A 17,282-nucleotide genomic window follows, 5' to 3' on the forward strand; every position below is an offset into this window, starting at 1 on the left:
ATCAAAATATAAACTGTACTGTCAGAGTTAACAGGATGGAAGCGCAGGTTAGATAGAAGGGTCAACAGATAAAAGTTATATAAACAGGCAGACTGGTTGGCAGAAAGACAGGGCTAAGTAAGCCCCTCCCATTTAGCGGTATGTATGGCGCATTTAACAGTCATTGCTCCTTTTACTTCCAACATGTACTGCTAAGCAGTACACTCGCATGTACTACCACTAAAGTACTCCAGAATTCAGGCTGTGTTAGCACGAGAGGGAGGGCGAGCTCGCGCTGGGCCAGCCAGCAGCCCAAGTTTGGAGCTTCTTGACCAGGCTCATAAATAAATCTACCGGGGCTGGAGTAGGTCAGCCTCAACGTGGAAAACGGGGAATAGGCGCAGACCTCTGGAAACGTTGGCTGTGACTGCGTTCACTCTAAGCAAATGACCCGTCGGAACAATCGCCCCCAGATTTACTGCTCGGTAGAATCATTAACGTGCAATGTCATAAAAGAATTTAGAATCCATAGTAAATCCGTCTGTAGAAACGATTTCAATGTACTGCTGACTAATGCGAAATGTTCCGGTTTCCACAGCAAATGTCTGCCAAATTCCAAGAAACAACTCTTGGGTGATGTGATTTGCCAGGCTTACAGGGCACATCAATCTGCAGCAGGCCAGTGGTGCCTGGCGTTACTGGTCTGAGGTGATAGGAGGAGGAGGAATTATTAACCACTCTGCTTCATGCCAAGAGCAACAGGCTTGATTCCTGGAGCTTTCTTTACAATGCCAAGTGCTTTCCCTCACCTTGAAAGGATTTCAATGTCTCTTCTGCACGCGCAGTGTCACTGCCCCCCGTACACGTGACCTTGAAATGCAGGAAAAGGCTGTGTTGCTAAAGACCTGTAGTGCCATGACGCTGAGCCTTCGGTCGGCTGACCAAAGGCAGATGAAACAACATAGAGTACCCAGGCACCGAAAACTCCGGCTGCGGTGGGAACCACTTGTCCCCTTGCCTGGGCAATTAACACATTTCGTTTATACTGTGATGTTACTAGCGAAATATGTATTCATGCTCTGTTACTATATGAGGAAGTTATCTGTAGACCCTGCATACGTCCTCTGAAAACAAGCACATCAGGTGGACTTTGTCACACTAGAAGCTAAGACAGCAACAGACTTGAAAGTAAAGACGGCAAAAAAAGAACACGAATTGGCACAGCCAATAGATCTGGCTTGCATTTTCAATCCTATTGCATGCTTTGATGATGCTTGTTTTATTGCTTACAACATGGTGGTGGTAGTAATAGTGGTGGTGTTAATGATAATAGTGATGGTAATGGTGGTTGTGTGGGAGTAGTAATGGTGGTGGAAATGGTTACTGTGTTGGTAGTAAATGTGGTTGAGATGACGGTAATGATTGAGGTGGTGATGATAGTAGTTGTGGTAATGGTGGAGAAGTGTGGCTCACTGGTTAGAGCAGGCAGACCCTGAAGCAGAGGTCAGACCCGGGACCAGGGTTCAATTCCCGACGCGGCAGGGTCTTGAGCTCAAATGTCCATGGACTCGATAATTCTCGCTTCGGTGCCTGACCTAATCATGGGTTCGCACTCTGCAACTCTGAGCATTAAGCTTGCTTAATCTCCACAACGGTCCCACGCGGCGGGATGCCTGGCTTTCACCTTGGGGATGCCCTGTAGGGGCTATCTCACAGAGAAAAGCCAGGACGGGTTCCCAAGGCAAGCGCGGAGATACCCCTTCGGGGGTCGATTCACTATATAAGAAACATAATAATAATAATAATAATAATAATAATGGTGGTAGTAATAGTGGTTGTGGTGGTGATGGTGGTAATCATAGTATTGGCAATGGTGGTGGAGGCAGTGGTGATGATAATAATGGGAATGGTCATTGTAACAGTGGCGCTAATGGTGGTCATCATTGTTACAGTGGTGATTGTAATGGTGATGGTAGTTTGGTGGTGGTAATAGGAATGACAGTGGTAATGGTTATTTGTGTTGGCAATGGTTCTGATGATGTTAGTAATGGTGTAGGTGGCAATTGTAGTAACGGTAGAGGTGATAATGATGGTAGTAATAGTGGATGTGTTGGTAATATTGGTAATCATTGTGTTGGTATTGATGGTGGTGGTAATGGCGATGGTACTAGTGGTAGTGGTAATAGTAACAGTGGTGGTAGTGGTAATGGTGCAAATCATAGTGATAGCGATTGTGATAATGATAGTTGTGGTAGTGGTAATGTCAGTGATAATAAAGATGGTAGTAATAGTAATGGTGGTTGTAATAATAGCAGAGGTAATGGTGGTAGTAGTGATGGTTAGGATAGTGGTGGTATGCTAATGATGGTTGCACAGGTGCTCATGGTGTTTGTGGTTATAATTATGGTGGAGACAGTGGTAATCTTTGTGGTAAAAGTGACTAGCGGTTTATTAGCAGCTGAGGAGAAGGCAGAAAAAGAGAGAGGAGAGGGTGGAAGACAATTGTGTGAGAAGAGGCAGAGAGGTAAGGAGAAGAGAGCTGTCACTTTTGAGAAGCTGAATGCGGGGTAGAACAAGAGAACAAACATGGCTGCAGCAGGAGGATAGCCTGCCAAACACTTCATTTTGTACTAGCAAAAAGAAACAGAAATCAGTCCAGCACCACACATGGCCAACTAATGGGTCTGCAACACCCTTCCATTGAAAACAATGGAGGTAGGGACTTGAAATGAACCTCCAGAGGAAAAATGTTAAATTACGTTATTTAACATAGTTATAAATATAAGCAGAATAGATAAAAACATAACTACAATAAAAAATATAAATACATGTAATTTGATGTAAAAAATAATCTAAAAATAAAGCATACTTTTTAGTTATAAAATACTTTCAGAACTTTTTCAAATGATTAATTAATGTTATATTCATTTTAATAAATTTGGTCCCTGCCTCCATTATTTTCAATCAAAGGATGTTGCAGTACCTGTGAGTGACCATGGGTGATGCTGGACTTACTCCTGCTCTAAGCTGGAGAAATGTATTACTGTTTGTGGTTGCTTTTTCCTTTAGTAACTTTAAAAGTGAAGTTTTGAATATCAATGGGCTTACTCTTTTGGCGAGTGCCCATCTTAAGCATGGGCGAATTTTGCGAATCTGGCGTTTGCGAATTTGCGTATTTGCGAACTCGCAATCCGCAAAATCCGCGAATTCTCGCGAATTTGCTGATTTTTTTGTTTTTATAGTGTTCGCAAGGGTTTCTGCCAGTTCGCGAGGATTTTGTACCAGTTCGCAATTGCGAACTTACTTGTCGGCACGCAACGGTCGTGACTATGTTGTTTCTACGTCTGGTTCATCATCACAGGTTCACAGCACCCTCTGTTTCAACACTGCCACCCTCTGTTTCACCCATGCCACCCTCTGGTACATCAATGCCACCCTCTGGTTCATCATCATCACTGTAGATTATGGGGGGAAAAAGCAAGCACACCTGCCCTGCTTCAACTGACATGAATTAATTTGGGGTTGATTTATTAATGTGTCACTGTTTTAAAATTCCAGTCTGGCACCTGCTTCCTTATCTGTCATTTGCTTTCTGTTGCAGTGCAATTTTTTTCTGCAGGACCTTTGTGGCCTACTTGTAGCTATTCTATGATCCGGCTGTGAGGGTCATACAATTGTTGCAACTAGCAACTGAACTCTGGAGGGGTCCCAGTCAGGAAGCACTACAGGGAATGGTTACTAATGATGAATTTGAACTTTTGCACCTGCTGAGTGCTTTCAGTTTAGCAAAACTCGTTTTTCTGCAGAACAGCAAATGTAATGCCCCAAACAAACTTACTTGTGAAAGTTGATTTCTAATCCAAAAGTGATCCAAAGAAAGTCAAAAGGCCTCAAATCCAAAAACGGGCAGGCAAATGTCAACCTGAGGAGTTATTCTGATAAAAATCATCATTTTCAGAAGGTCTATGCTGCTTGCTAGTGGATTTCTTGTGCAGAATTGCAAATTTTGTAATTTCGCGAGTGCGAGATTGTTGCTGCCCGCCGCACCTACATGTTCACAATTGCGAACTTACGCCGCACGCCGCAAAATTGTATCACCAAGAAAGAAAAATCCGCTGCGTGCAAATTTGCGGATTTTCGGTAAATTCGCGAGCGTTCGCGGATCGCGAATTTACCGAAAATCCACAAAATCCGCGAGCGAAACGGATTTTCCGCCCATGCTTAGCCCATCTCCCCCAAACCTTTTGCTAAACCTCCCTAAACCCCTTCTTACTCTCTACTGAACCTCTCCCATTTAGTAGTTACTGTGCCCCTTTACAAGCCACTCCACCTGGTCCCTCCCAGATTTACTAGTAAATTATAAGCTTACATTTCTGAGAATCTCACCATTGAAAAGACAGGAAAGTTGGAGGTGGAGATTTACACTTGTAGGTCTGTGAATGGCTTTTTGTAGTACTTTAGTAGTACTGGTGTAGTACTACTAAAGCACTACAAAATGCCTTTTGTGAACATGCTTTGTTGTTTCTGATACAAAATAGCATTTCCTCTCCAGTTTCTTTATTGCTGAAATAACCCAGCCTTCATGCTTGCACCTCAGAACTGGGAGACTGGTTTGAGGAGAACATTTCTTGCTGGAACTGTAAAAAGGATATCCTCTGTGCCAAAACGTATTGCTCTTATAGTCAGTCTCCAATAGATATCTCATGTGTCTTTTGTATGGGAGGTGTGCCCCTACAGACATCATCTCAAAGACAACCTGCATTACCGATGTTGCGTAATACACATAATGGGGCCGATTATGATGGCAGATGGACCTGAGTCCGTCCGCCACCATAGAGTAGGAGGGAACCTCCGCATGGTCTGCGGAGTTCCCTCCTGTGCAATTAGGATGTGACCGCCACCCTGGCGGTCACATCCTCTATTTTTACCATTGCGGCGGGTGCGGCTTCAAGCTGCATCCGCTGCAATGGTAAAAATGCATACATTGCATTTGTATGCAGAAAGCGGCAGGCACCGTGCGGTGCCTGCCGATTTCTGCATACAAATGCAGGGGGTTACCATAGGTACCCCCCATGTGCACCCCCCACACCCCCTTCACCCAGGGGGCCCGCAACGCGCCCCCGCAGTGAAGTTACACATGCTTTTCCAAGGCGGAAAACCCGCAGCGGAAAAGCATTTGAAACAGCCCATCCTAATATGGCTGACGGTGTCTGAGAGACACCGTCACCATATTAGAGCTTTTGCACCGCGGTTCTGAGCCAACCGCAGCGGAAAAGCTGCGGACGGAAACCAGGCCCCACCAGCCATCCTAATGTGGCGGTGGGTCTTTGGTGGGTCCGCTGTGGTTTTACGCATCCTCCAGGCCGGCGGTGGCTTCTGCCGGCCCGGAGGATGCGAAAAAACCGCAATCGTAATAGGCCCCGATGTTTGCAAAAGGTGCATATATTTCTAGAGAAATAAAGAAACAGCCAACCTATACAAAAACAATCAATCAATCAAAATCTTTATTTCGGACACAAATGTGACCATAAAAGCGCACACAAAAAACATAGCAATCCAGCACTTTTAATAGTGTAAAAAAGAGTTATAAACTGTTTTTGTATAAAAAACGACACAAACAACTCTCCAAAGTGACATGAATTAGTTAATAAGGTAAAAACAATAAATAACACATCCACTGTTAGCTCACATAGCATGTAAATACATATGAAGTACAGAACTGAAATGAAGGATAAATTCAGGGAAAGTAGATATATCCTTTAATCACTCGAAGAGCTCAATACATTACATCCAGTAAGTTCAGCATCACAGGAATAACTGTTCCTTACAAATGATGCACAGTATAATGACATATGCAAGATTCCATATTCTAGCAATGACATAACAAGAACATGTACAATTAAAGAAGCAGTACAAATAAGAATGCAAACACAACACATCCCCCTTTCCTAATAAAAGAAGAGAAGCAAAAAAAAACAAAAAATAAAGATATAATTGAAGTTCCCAATTATATACAATACATGACTTCTGTGTACTACTTATTATTCAAAATGTAATCCTTAAGCCAAAGAGGAACCACCCTCTTCCTTGAAGAATGACGACACAAAGATGAGTCCTCACTAACAGAAACAGAACTCCCTTCTACAGGGACCTCATTTGATCCATCAGAGATATTACTAGAAAAATCCACAACGCCACTAGTAGAAGGAACCTCACTTGAAGTAGGACAACTAACCAGTTCAGGATTCACAAGCAACTCGTCATTCTCAACAGAACTGTCTACATCCAAATCCTCTGGTTTCCAAAGAGTGCGAGAATTAACAGGTGTGAGAGAACTACCAGGTTTACATTTCGCAATCCTACTCAGATTCCAAACCTTCTCATTGCTAAGCTTAACAGAGTTTCTCAAAACCTCCACCACCTGAAAAGGTTCAGAGAAATTAGAATCACCTTTTTGAACCTTAAAAGGTTTCTTGACTCTGATCCAATCTCCAACATTAATTTGAACCTCCCTAGCACCATGCTTCAAATCATGATATTTTTTACTTTTGTTATGTACTTGTTCCAAACGTGCCTTAACTAAATTCTTAAACCAAGGTTCAACCTCACTAGAAAATAACCAAGCAGGAATGGTCTTAGAACGTGGATTCCTGCCTTTCATTAAGACAAAAGGGGAAATACCAGTAGAGTCATTATTAGTGATACGGTAATTCCAAACAACCTTACCAATTTGAGTAGGCCAATCTAAATTATTACCTATTGACAGCTGGATAGTATTCTTCAGAACCCTATTAAAACGTTCAACAACGCCATTCCCGCCAGGATTATAAAGCGATGTTGTCCTATGCTTAATACCTAGCTTATTGAAATATCTTTTCGCTCTTATAGATAAGAACTGAACTCCATTATCCGTGAGGATGCAAGAAGGAATACCTTCTGTAATAAAAGTCTCATCAAGAAAAGAAAGAACTGAATCCGTGTCAGCCCTTTCGACAACCTTAACCACAGGCCATTTCGAGAAGAGATCCATAAGTACAATTAAAAAATGATGGGAACCATCGTGCTCCTGAATAGGACCCATAATGTCCACTGCTATACACTCCCAAGGATGTTCAGGAGATGAACACTCTAACATTGGAGGACGAAAGGTACGTAACGTCTTATCTGCAGAAGCACAAATAACGCAATCTCTAACAACCTTTTCTGTTTGGGAATCACAACCAGGCCACCAAAACAAATGTTTAACCAACGACTTCAATCTCACAATTCCAGGATGACCCTCGTGGCAAAGAATAATAATATCTTCACGTAATGCACTAGGAGGAATTATCCTCTCGCCTCTTAACAGTGTATTATGTGCCACAGAAAGTTCCAACCTAACCTCCCAAAAAGGTCTAATGGCATCATCCAACAAATCCTTTTTACTTGGCCAACCATTAACAGTAAAGGAAATCACCTTTTGTAAATTCTCATCTGTAGAATACTCACTATTCCATTCCTCCTTACTGAAAGCTGAAATACCCTCATCGTGAACAAAATCCACTTGTAATTCATTCCATTCATTGTTGTCACACTCTTCCAACATGACAGGCATTCTTGATAAGAAATCAGCAAGAACATTGCTTTTACCTGGAACATAAACAATCTTGTAAATTAAATTCTGCAACCTCATTGAAATTCTAGCAAGCCGCGCAGAAGCATTGATCACACCCTCTGTTGTCAAAATTTTCACTAAGGGTTTGTGATCACTGCGCAACAAACACATTTTCCCCCAAACAAAAGACTTAAAATGATCCAATGCCCAAGCACATGCTAAAGCTTCTCTTTCTATTATTGGATACTTTTCCTCACAAGGGGACAAAGACCTTGAAGCATAAGCTATCACTTTCTCCATTCCATTCTTATCCACCTGCATTAAAACAGCTCCCAGACCTTTGTTACTAGCATCAGTTGTAATTATGTTCTCTAAGGACGGATCAAAACTATGCAGAGCAGTGGCCTTGGCAATAGCAAGCTTAATATTTTTGAAATCCTCATTACAAGAGTTAGACCACTCAAATTTTATATTTTTCTTTAGAAGTTGCTGAATATTATAGGTAACATTTGCAAAATTGGGAACATACTTTGAACAAAATTATGCCATTCCCAAAAATGACTTAATGTCTTCCTTGCACGTCGGAACAGGAGCCTCAGAGATAGCAGAAACTAAAGAGGGTTTAGGTCTAACGCCTTCTTCATCAATGATATGACCTAAATAAGTCACGCTCTTTTGTGCAAATTTGCATTTTGAATGCTCAACAGTAAGACCCTTGCTCTCAAGAATACTTAAAACTCTTTTCAACCTTGACAAATGTTCATTCTCATCATCCCCAAAAACAAGGATGTCGTCTTGGAAAAATCTGACTCCCTTTTCCTCCTTAAAAATCTGATACATTAATCGCTGGAAAACAGCGGCCGCCGAAGCTAAACCGAAAGGCATCCGCTTATAACGGAAGCAACCAAAGGGTGTCACAAAGGATGTAAATTTCATTGATTCAGGACACAAGGAAATCTGGTGATACGCAGACGATAGGTCTATAGTCGAGAACCATTGTGCGTTGCCAAGACTAGACACCATTTCATTAATCTTAGGGAGTGGGAACTTGTCAACCACAATGTTATTATTTAAATATCTTAAATCTACACATAACCTAATTTTTCCATTGCTACGTCTCGCGACGACAATTGGAGAAACCCATTCACTTGCTTCAATTGGCTCAAAATTATCAGTAGATACTAACTTGTCCAATTCTTTAATAAATTCATCTCTCACTAAAATGGGAACATTTCTACATTTATGCACCTTGGGGCAAGCATCTTCCTTAATTATGATCTTGTGCTCAAAACCAATTACATTTCCCAAAGTTTTGCTAAAAACCTTTGGAAATTTATGTAAAATTTCATTGGTGACAGTAGTACTATCATCCAAAACCAAAACCTGTTCACGGCTGTTTGGATCCAGAATAATGTGTAGTTGCTTTTGGTCGAACCACCCTAACACAGGTGGCCCTTTCTTGGCAATGTATAATTTTCCCCTACATTCTCTGCCTTTAAATTTAAATATAAACCAACGGAAACCAAGGATAGCAATAGGTTCCCCTATATAACCTTCAGGACGAATATCTGATGGCAATAATTTCTCACCCACACGTTGGACAAAAGAAGACTTCCACATTTCTTCATTAATAATTGTATAGGGCGAACCAGAATCAGCATAGATTTTATCATCCACCCCACCAATATTCATTAAGCAAATTGGTTTGTTGACTACATCCTCATCACGTATTTTCAAAACTAACTTGTCATGTAAGTTCATAACTAAATTGTCTTCTACATCATTCTCAAAAGTTTCCTCTTCATCCATGTCATTCACAAAATTCACCTTATTTTTCTTTTTCCTGTTACAAGCTTTTGTCAAATGATCTTTCAACCCGCAGCTAGTGCATTTAGCTTTAAGGCCAGGACATCCTTTAAAGTCTGCCAAATGATCCAAACTGTTGCATCTATAACACTGAAGCCTAGAATTAGAAGAGGTTTGGGCATATTTAGCATAAAAAGGTCTGTTACTAGTGCTCATAGTGTTCTTTGAATTATAATTAAACTTTTTTCTTTCAACAGCATTCACTTTACTAACCACCTCATTAGTGAGAGAACTATTATCAAGTTTGATTACGTTAGCACACCTGCCCGACATTTCCGCTTTGCGTGCAATGGCTAGAATATCATCTAATGGAAAATCTCCATTAATCCACAATCTATCTTGTATAGAAGCATTGTAAGAATGCATAACGATTTGGTCTCTAACAAGTTCTTCTTGTAAAACACCAAATTTGCAATCCAAGGACAATTTTTTCAGGTCAGCAAGATAATGATCAATATTTTCATCTTTAGGTTTGATTTCTTGAAAATAACTTTAGGAGCAAAGTAAGTATCTAAATGCAAAAGTGCTAACATATAAACATTTAAATCACCTGGAAAGGAAGGTTTATTCATAGTTTCAAATACTTTTAAAGCAACAGGACACAAAGAATGTAAAAGGAGTCTTTTCTTTTGAGCATGAGACATTTTTCCATCCTCATCCAAAGCTTCAATATAATTGCAGAAATAAGGTTTCCACTCCAACCATTTAAGTGGAGGTTCACTGCCAGAAACCCAAAAGGCTTGAGGTGCACTGATATTATAGTTAGGTTGAGTCATATTAATAAAATTAACTCAAGTAAATCTAGTGAATATGTACTAGACAATAACCTTAATAGTTTAAAATAGCTGAACAAAAACTGGATACATGAAATATTAAGGTAAAATGGTAAACTATAAATATCCCACACAAAAGTAAGAATTGTAGTATAAGAAGTTAAAAAAAAAGTAATAATAAAAAAATCACAAAAACAACAAAAGGTGTGCGAATCACCGATGATGGTAACACACGATGAATGGTCCATGAAGAATGAAGGATCGTTGACAAAAGGAAACAATGTGCCTGCAGGATCGTTGCTGAACACAAAGGATCGTTGGTGAAAACAGTCAATTTCAATGACTTCACATTTTACAAATATGGCCGCTGCGTGTTACGTCACACGCAAAATACCCACAATGCAGTTCCGGTAAGAAGGAAAAACTCGAATGAAGAAGAATCCGAAGTTCGTAGAGATGGAATCAACAAGGTAATTACTTTTGAAATGTTGCAGCGCGCTGGTAACAGACGAAGGAAAGGCGTTGTTCCCTTATTTTGACAGCGAAATGTTTACACGGCAATAGTCTAAAATGGAACAAAAACCCAATGCTTGATAAATCAAATCGCGTAAACACTGTCAAATCCAAATCAATTCCTTGTGGAATCTCTTCCCGTCAGTAACAAGGAAACGACTTCAATAATAGTAGCACTGCAAGCGACAATTTCAATTGTTCAAACTCCAATGTTTATCCAGAAATAAAATAATATCGCCAGCGGAGAAACTCTTCCCTTAAAGTAGAGAGAGTGTTTTAAACTCCTTCATATATAAAATCCTTTAAGCTGGTGAAAAATTCCAATAAAACAAAAATAGGCACAATAAAGAATTAAGTTGCTCACGTAGGTTCTGCTCTCTGAATCCCGTCGCCAGTGAAATGAAGGATAAATTCATGGAAAGTAGATATATCCTTTAATCACTCAAAGAGCTCAATACATTACATCCAGTAAGTTCAGCATCACAGGAATAACTGTTCCTTACAAATGATGCACAGTATATTGACATATACAAGATTCCATATTCTAGCAATGACATAACAAGAACATGTACAATTAAAAAAGCAGTACAAATAAGAATGTAAACACAACAAGAACATACTATCTAAATTACAAAATCGGCTCAATAAAGTGCACAAGTGTATATTATAGGATATGGCCGTCCTGTTAAAACATTAATGATTTCCTTCTGCTAATTGCACATTTGAGGAAAGAACAAATGTTGGCACAGTTAGATGGAGAGTCAAGTTGTTGCAATTACACAAGAGCTAATATCTAGGTTCTAATCCCTTGTTTTTGTAAAATCGGAATTAAGAAGCTTTTTGTGAGATCAGTAAAAAAATGTACAAAAGAAAAGATAATGCAACCGACTTTGTGAGGAGGACTCATCACATGGGAATAACAAGCATTTGGAGTGCTTAGATTGGCCAAGGGGGAACCCAAGATGCCACCTCACAAACCCTAACCTGAACCTGGTGAGCAGTAGCTTACCCCTAGACCCATAATCTACTTTAAGTATGGTTCTAGGGATGGAGAGGCTTGAATCTCCACATACTCCTCGACTGACCCTTTTTTGTATTCAAGGTCCTCCCTAAGGGCGCTTGATCTTTCCTTAAATGTGAATTTCACCCATGAAATATCCACTTTTTGAATGAAGGAAGGATCAGTAAAAAAGATCGGCCTGCCTCATTTCTTTAATTCAATTCAGTTTTAATATAATCAAAACAGGGAAGTTTCATACCTCTCTTACACAGGAGGCAATCATAAATAATATCTCTATTCAACTAGGCATAAGGATAGAGATAAGTGGAGCACCACAGGATAAGGGGAGACAACTTGACAGTATCCTCGACGTATACCATCCTAAACTCCTCATTCAGTATTCCCACATCACATTTACAGGAGTCAATTAAACTGAAACTGAACGGGCCTTAAAAAGATCATGTTTGTTCATGATTCATGCATAACTCTATGCATTCTGTGTATTACATTCATGCAATGCAAAGTTTTTAATGGCAATTAAAAGTACAATAGGGGCTACCTACAGCACTTGAAAATATGTTCCTAAAGGACTACATCCATGAACCCCTTGAATGCTGCTGTGTTTGCTCACCTCTGTACTGGAGCTTTTACAAAACATCTGCTTTAGGTTGTTCACATGTACTGCTTTAATCACTTTGTGCACATATACAACCCGTTATTTTAAAGCACATGCAAGGCTATATATTGGTGCAAAAGTTGCATCAATATCTCATTGCAGTATAAAGATATCATAAAAAGTTGAGATATGTTTCTTTAATATTTGACCAATATTTTGTTGTATTTCTCAAATGGATCAAAATAAATCACTGAATCAACCGATGAAATGTTGCTCTAATTGTCTGAAGTCTGACAAAACCAAAAATGTGTGAGTTTTACTGTGGAATATCAGTGAAAAACACTAAAGTGTTACCGAATTACTGTTTATGGTGCACTGCTTGTTTCATGAAAGATATCAAATTGATAACTATATGGAAAGTATAAAAGCCATGTGTTTTTTAATTCTTAAAAAATTAAGGATTCAATTGTTGCAGGCCTGATGTCTCTAGTCCTGTGTGGCTGGCCAGTGAACACTCTGAATGAGCTCAAGAAGGTGAAGCAATGCCATTACATAAGACGCAAGCACATGAGATTGACAAAAAAGCCAACCAATGATTTGTGGTGGAAGCTGGGCATTGGTATTGGTGAGACCTGGAAACCTGCAACTCCTTGGCTCATAGAATAAATCAACATCAGCATGATCAGCATGTCAATGAAAACTCTAACTCCACTACAGCAACAAAACGACATGTTTCTAAGTAAAACAGAAACAACAGCCGCAGTGCTCCAGTTACAAAGTCCAACGGCGCAGTTTCACAAATAAATAAACTTCAACCATTCCACAATTCCTTCTTCACATGTCCAGTACAAACCAAGAGTTTATAGCTAGAATGGCCACTTCTAAAATTTTAAATGGTGAACTTAGTACATTCCTCATTTACAAGATGGATGACTGTATCAAAACTCAGTTGCAGTTGCAGAGAGTGGTAATTAATTACTTACTGGTAATTGCATTTCTCTGAGTCCTAATCCCTTGCTTCTATTCATCACATACGAGGCATCCCTGCCTCACCAGACACCCATATCATGTGATATATATATTTTTTTGTTTTGATAAAAAGCCCCGACCCCCCACAACCTCCTGTAGTACCACATAACCTGAAACCATACCAAAAGTTTGGCCTGGACTACCAGGGAGTGGATGTAATGAATAGAAGTGAGGGAGTAGGACTAAGAGTAATACAATTACTGGAAAGTAATTGATGCATTACCTCCTTGTCCCTCCCTCAGTTCCCTTCATTACACCTATGAGAGGTACAAAGCCAAACAGGACAAGCAAATTGGATATGCACAAAAACATGTTTATTAGAAAAACACTGCCAACAAGGAAGCACCGCTATTCAGGAACCAAAGCGGAAAGAACCCTGGAACCAAAAACCTCAGAACGTTCAACTTCCTGGCCAATCCGGTAATTAGAGGCAAAAGTCAAACGGGAAACCCAGGTGGCAGCTTGAAAAATCTCAGAAATGGAAGCCCCCTGGATGTCAGCACAGGATGCCGCCATGGACCTAGTAGAACGACGCTAAAGCCTCAAGGGTGAAATGTGCCCAGCAGATTTGTAAGCCACAGAAATCAGATACTGAACCTACCGGCTAAAGGAAGAAGTGGAAGGATGCAACCCCTGATTCACAGACCCAAAATTCACAAAAAGGTAATCAGAAAGGCGAAAGGAAGAGACACGTTCCATATAGACCAGGAGAGCCCTTCTGACAACCAACGAGTGCAGCATCATTTCTGATTCCAAGGAAGGAGAATCTAAAAAGGAAGGCAGGATCAATTCCTGGTCCCGATGGAACTGGGAATCCACCTTTGGACGAAAGGAAAGGATGGGTCGTGAAATTATCCTGTCATCAAAAACCTTACGAAAGGGATGCTTGAAAGACAAAGAGCCCAGTTCACTTAAACGGCAAGCAGAAGAAATCTTCTCAAAAAAGAAGGTGTTAAAAAACAAGAAATGTAAATCCACAGAAACCAAAGGCTCAAACCGTAGGCGACATTAAGGCCTCCAAAACCAAAGAACGATCCCAAGATGGAAAGTGCCTCCGTGTGGTAGGCAGAACATTACGCAACCCTTTGAAAAGCCGTCCAATCAGACCATCAGGATCAGAGAGATTGTGCAAAGAACTCTGGAAAGCCTTAATCGCGGCCGACTGAAGATTGGAAACACAGAACGAACCGGAGAAGCAGCAGAAAGGGAGGGTCTGCCTACAGAAGTCCCTGAGGCCATGGGCGGGAGAGAGTGCCCACAGCCCAATCCGAACTCCCCCGGCTCCGGAAGCAAAATCTGGAGCCTGGGCATTGCCCACACTTGCAAAAATGTCCTCCATTGGAACACCCCAGTGCACTGCTCCACAAACAACGGTTCCATGAGGAAATATCGATTACAAAAACATCGACCTACAAAAATATCGTCACAAATACATCGTCTACAAAAATATTGTCACCATATACTTAAACAAGAATTTACACAAATATCGATTTTTTTTATCGACTACTCTAATATCATTAACAATTATATTGACTACATAAATATCGACTACAACATTATCGACAATCTTTAAAATAACATTACCTTCTACACTAATATGGACAACACTAATATCGACTACCTCTCTACTTATATAAATATACAAAAAAATATCCTCAATTTCTTTATAACCTTATATACACAATACCTTTCAGTTATTCACTTTTTCATAGTCCTTTAAATTAAAAAAAATATTTTCTAACATATATGTATATACAATTTGTATTATTTATTTATATATAATAATAAAAAATACATTAGTAATATAAACATTACCAAACACTATCATACACTCTTATCAGATTACTTTAAATCACATTTCACTAATTTTAACATTGAAATAATTATTTACCATTACAATAAAACACATATAATACATTTTGTAATATAAAATCGAAAACAATTATTGATGCTACAAACTCTTTACAAAATAACGGCTTTCAAATTCAAACTAATGTTCTCAGCCAATGAATTTAAAAAAATATTTAATTGAACCAATCATTTCATTTCATAAGGCTTTATTCGGAACAAGAAAGCAAGTCCATAAAAGCACGGCATAAAAAGGATTACAGTATAAAACAGCAGCCATAGAAAGCAAAAGAATACAACAGTTTAAAAGGTTAAAAGAGCATACTTTTCCTGGCATTGATTGATTTAAGAATAAAAGTAGCGGTATAAAAACAAACATCCGTGTGATGTAAATTAAAAAGCAGGCTCATGGAGTCTCGTATTGTCCTAACACCAAACTTTACAAACAACGGCTTCAAATAGGCAATCCGTAGATATTTGTACAACTGGCAAAGCAAAAGAAAGTGCACAGTGCTTTGTGGGGTAGTATTATCACACAAACAGGGGCCAACAGGATGTGAATGCAGGGAGAGGAAGGCCACAAGGTGATGTACTACTCCAGTTCTCAGTCTAGCTAACGCAAACCGATGTGCATTCCAGGTCACTTGTGACAAATAAGGTTGAAACTTACAAATTCATTAAAGTCTCGGTAAAGAACACAGGAAGAAAGTTCAGCACTATTTTGATGTTGCCTTATGGATAGCTGTTGTAAAAAACACCCCTTAAGTTTAGTTTTAGACAACTCATTGGCCCGCATCGGTCCACAATGATATTAATGTCAAAGATCTCACGGAAATTTTCCACAATATATTTTAACCATGGAATCTTTTCATAGTGATCCAAAGAAAGGCAGTCAGAAATAATAGCTCTACACAATGAGGTCTCTTCTTTTATGCAAATAGAGCGCCATAGCATCAGAGGTCTGAGGAGAATCAAGTCGGCAAGATGATAAATACCCAATTTATTATGCACCAAAATGTTTGAGACAGAGCTTGGCAGGCACAGCAGTCTCTTCAAAAAGACGTTCTCCTCTACCTGAAGAGACCCTACTGTGGCATGGCCCCAAATGCCTGCTCCATACAGGGCAATGGAGACACAACGAGACTGGAAAATTTTTAACATGTCGTGGACCCGCCTATCTCCCAATTTGGTAGCCATGGTGAATATTCCATGGGAACTCCTCGCCATCTTAGCCCGAACATTCCTGTGCTCATTGGCCCATTTGTTGTTACTAGAGAACGTGACCCCCAAATAGGAAAATTGATCAACAGCTTGGACCTTTTGACCCTCTATAAAAAATGAGAAGTGCTTCTTTCTATTCTTTCGCCCGCATTCCATAACAAAAGTTTTGGATTTATTTAACACCAATTTTCTACTGTTAATAAATTGCGAGAAGCCATCCATCATTCGTTGGAGGCCGACTGGGGTGCGTGAAATTAGGACCGCGTCGTCCGTGTAAAGTAACACTGGGACGCTATCTTTATTTATTTTAGGAGCATCCACTGCCAAAGATTTGAGAAAGGAATCAATCTCATTGAGGAAAAGAGTGAAGAGCAGTGGAGCCCACACACATCCCTGTCAAATTCCCCGCCCAATTTTAAAGCTAGTGGTGCATTCCCCGTTTAGGCCATAACGGACACAAGCACGTAATTTGGAATAAAGACGTGCTAGAAAGTGCACAATACCCTCAGGTGCCCCGATTTCAATAAGCTTTGCCCAAAGGATGCCATGGTCCACCAGATCGAAGGCACTACTCAGATCCGCGAAGCAGAGATAAATAGTGCCGGTCTTTGCCTGGGTATATTTACCGATGAGCAGGTCCAAATTTAGACACAGCTCAATCGTGCCACGGCCCTTCCTAAACCCAAACTGGCTCTCTGCCAGAATGCCGTTTTCCTCCACCCATTCTTCCAGCCTAACTAAAAGCACTCTACTCATTACTTTTACGGAGGAGTCCAACAAAGAGATTGGACGATAGTTCTTGACATCCCCTCTATTTCCTTTCTTATGGATAGGAATTAAGAT

Source organism: Lissotriton vulgaris, chromosome 3_1 (genome assembly GCF_964263255.1).
Source record: "Lissotriton vulgaris chromosome 3_1, aLisVul1.2, whole genome shotgun sequence".
Taxonomy (NCBI): Eukaryota; Metazoa; Chordata; class Amphibia; order Caudata; family Salamandridae; genus Lissotriton; species Lissotriton vulgaris.